General features: G+C 34.4%; 1 long non-coding RNA gene across 1 annotated transcript; it reads left to right on the top strand.

Moving 5' to 3' along the window:
• Positions 1 to 1275: 1275 nt before the first annotated feature.
• Positions 1276 to 3898, top strand: LOC116026674. Its single transcript, XR_004099875.1, has 2 exons — positions 1276 to 1358; positions 3555 to 3898. It is a non-coding gene; the product is annotated as an uncharacterized LOC116026674 (long non-coding RNA).
• The last annotated feature ends 218 nt before the right edge of the window (positions 3899 to 4116 follow it).

The following is a 4116-nucleotide window of genomic DNA, read 5'->3' as shown; positions in this document are numbered from 1 at the left end:
ATTAGACTAAACTAAAAAATTTATGATAAAATTATTATCAAAATGATAGAAGAATCTAGTGACATAAAACTTGCCTGTGGGCTAAAGTTTTATTCAATTAGATTCATCTATAAGCTTATGATAAAACTATCAAATCATGTTCCTTTTCTCAATCCCTGTGGGTAAATTAAGAAATATGATTTGATCTTTTATCCTGACTATTTACATAAGATATGATAAAATCTACCGATAGGAATTTATTATAGTTTATGTAATTAGTCACAAGGTGATCAAAAAATTTCAGTTATGAAATTGTATTGATCACTTTACATATGTACATTAAAGAATATTAATGTGCCAAGCTATTAATCTAATTTCCTTTTAATGCATAAAAAAATACACACAAAAGAAACTAAACTAATACCCTCAAGAATAATATTCTTTGAATATGTATATATATCAAAACTTTATGATAGAAGATGAAAATTATTAATTTATTTATATCATAATCATATGATAGATAAATTGACTTTCCTATCTGTAAAGATAAAACTCACCAAAACTATATTCTGATACATAATTTGTAACCCCTCGTCTTTTCGAATAAGATTAAGGTTCGAGAAATATGTCTTTAAGCTATGACATTCCTGAGATGAGTGACCGATGCGTCAAAAGTATTTTTATAAGGAAATATAGTTATTATTAAGCTGCGATCGTTCGTGCCGGTCACGAACCGTAAAATTTTCGAGGACGAATTTTCAGCTCGGATTTCCTAGGAAATGGATTTCTAGACACCATACTATTATTCTGGAATTTCCTATTTAATCAGATTAGCCCATAGCAGCGAAAATTTATTTTGATCGTACATCGCTAAATTTCGCGGTGTACCGAACCTAGCCCAATTTTGAGGGTTAGTCTGGAATAAATTTTTAGTTTCAGAATTTATTCTATCTGGATTATTTTCTACCAAAAATTCATCTGTTTCAATCCCGATCAGTCCAAGTTGAGATATTTTATTATTTTATTATTTTTTTCTTAATCTTATCACATAAGCCAATTATGTGTGATGTGAGTATAAAAGCCATTTGTTTCCCTTTTCTTCTTCCCATTGCCGAAATCACAAAGAGAGAAAGAGAGATGATTTTCACCATTTTCCTCCATTAAAACCATAGCCAAGCTTTGTTCACAACTCTCAAATTGTTCGGTAAGATTCCAATTTTATTCGGTAGATAGTCTTATATTCCTCTCTAGATTCATAATCTAAGTTTAGATTTCCTAAATTGTGTTGTTATGATGTTGGATTCTGGTCTAGGGTTTCAAGAAGAATTTGGGGGAAATCACTCAAAGACTCTTTCTAAGGATTTTAGTAGCTAATTGAGGTAAGGAATTCCCTTAAGTTGGAATTAGTCACTTGAATTTGGATAATTGATTTTGGTTGAAATATGGTGTTTTTGGAGCTTTGGGAATATTTTTGTATACATGTTCATAGCTTGGATATGCTTGCATATGTTGTATTTATGTCCATATAGGCATATACTTGTGAAAATAGTGAAAAGAAATCAGGGTAGATTCTGGCAGTAACTTCCGAGATTTATTGGGAAATATTGGTAAGGTATTTTAATCCTATTTTTTTTAGACATGTATTTCTATAAGTGTAGAACCCGCATATAAAATTTCATAATGATCGGAGTAGTGGAAGTATGGTTTTCGGAATTTTTCCCAAAACTGGTCCAGAGAGAGAAAATTTCCGGACAGCACACTGCCAAGGGCAAAGATGGAATTTTCTGTGTTTATTCGCGGACCAAAATGACCAAAATTTTTTATGGACATCAAGTACTATAAGTTGGGATCCTACCATAAAAATTTCAAGTGGAAAAGAGTTCGGGAACTATTTTTACCGGCTCAATCTTTCGGACTGCGCCAAGCTGAATTTTCTGAATTATGCTTAGTATGATTATGGATGTGTTAATGATAATTGTGAGGTAGTTAGTGAGTTAATGGTGATTAGGTGATGCTAAGGACGTGGATTATGACTATGTTCTACATAAAACACATATGTATATGTCATGTTATGGTACTAGTATGTGTAATTATCTATACTATGAAATATGTTATGTTATGTTGTTAGTAGGCCAAATTACCTATATTGTGAATATAGTATATGTCAATATATATATACATATATACGTGTATGTAGTATATATATATCATATGTATAGGATGTATATATATGTACATGTATTTATATAGTATACAACAAGTAGGTACAAGTAGTATAACGTATGACATTATGTATATATAATTGTAGTATATGTACCGTATTATGTATACATATTATATGTGTGTATGGGGCAGCATATATATATATATACGTGTTGTGTATATATATATATGGTAGGTGTGTATATATGTATATACGTGTATTATGTATATATGTATATATACGGGTAATGTGTGTATATATGTACATATATGAGTATGTATGTATAATTAAATAAAGTGTTGTAGTATGTATATATTTGGGTATGTGTACCTTAAGTGAATATGCATAAATATGTGGAAAGTGTTGTGTGGTATGCATATATACATACGTGTAGGGTGATGATGGAAAATGTTTTGAGAGACAAGACTTGTGAACCAAGGTGAGAATGGTAATTGATTTCAAAATGGGGACTTGATTTTGTGGAAAATGTCCAAAAATGATTTTGACTCAAGGAAGATGAGAAAGGAAGGAAAATGTTTTCAAAACCTTAGTTTCAGGAAGTCAAAGAGGACCTTGTCATTTATATTACCTCGGGCTATAGTACCGATGGTTTTCTTCAATATATGTACAGTTGTCTCTACGTCACTTCGTCAGGCGTAGGGAGTCTCTGCGTCACTCAGTCAGGCACAGGGGAGTTTTCTATATCACTCAGTCAGGCGTAGGGAGTCTCTGCGTCACTCAGTCAGGCGCAGGGGAGTTTTCTATATCACTCAGTCAGGCGTAGGTCGTGGGGGTGTGCACACTTAAGTATAGATACTCATGTCATTTTCGGGTTGGTATCAGCTTTATGGACCTAGGTGGGGCCAAACTAGGGACCATAATGATGAACCTTCGTCCAAGGGATCACGAATGAGACTTGGGGCAGGACCGTAATCCCCATGTCCAGATCCGATTTCGGTCTAGTCAAAGAAACTTGTATCCTCAATAAGGTCTCTTGCTTCTAGTCAGAAACTAAGTAGCGTTTTCGTAATTAAAGACAACTAGAGGTCATAATTGCAGCAATGACATATGTAATAGACATGGCTAGTGCTGAAAACCTAGCCTGAATGAAAAAGAAGTCAAAGGCAACCTAGTTTGATGAACTAGGAAATTTGAGTAAGGAAATGTGTTGTGACTTATATACTCATTATATTCTTGTAATTATATGGCATTAACTGTTGATTTCAGTTATGAAAGACCTGGACACCATATTTGGTAATGTATATTTACCTTTATGAAATATTTGTCAAAACTATTACCTGATGGAAGTGACAAATGGATTACCTTACTTAGCCGTCGTGCTAACTACACTTCACCGTGTACGTCATTTCAGATGTCATCCAGTGAGGGATCCTGTAGCCCGGCAAACACTCCTGATCATGTTTGCCCGGGACCTACTTTTGTTGGTCAGATTCTGCATGACACGTCGGGCAGAGACCCGTAATCTCCACCCTATTCTCAAGGCTACTCTCCAGGCTATACTCCAGCATCCCCTGACTATACTCCAGTAACCCCAGTCAGCCCAGTAAATATCTTTTGGTAACCTTAGTTTTGGCTGACTCTAGTCTTTTAGGTTGTGGAGGACCCGGAGTTTGTAATGACAGCCCGTCGGGCAAACTCTTGTAGATATCTTTTGATATTAATATATATATATATACCTAAAATATTATATTTTGATGTTTGGGGTGTTGATGTTGAGTGAAATTTCTTTTAGCCTGTGCACTGAGAGTGGAAGTTTTATCAAAGAGGTGATAGAATTCACTCTAAGTGTGGCGGTAGCACCCAGTTTTCTGTTGATATGATGTATAAGCTTCCGCAGCGTTTATTACGGATTTCGTGATAAGTGTAAGTCTTGAGAACCGGGGTGTTACATAATTGCCTGTGGGCTAAATTAC

This window comes from Ipomoea triloba, chromosome 8 (assembly GCF_003576645.1).
Source record: "Ipomoea triloba cultivar NCNSP0323 chromosome 8, ASM357664v1".
NCBI classification, from domain to species: Eukaryota; Viridiplantae; Streptophyta; class Magnoliopsida; order Solanales; family Convolvulaceae; genus Ipomoea; species Ipomoea triloba.
Note: the sequence above shows the minus strand (reverse complement) of the source record. Positions and strands in the feature narration are given on the sequence as shown.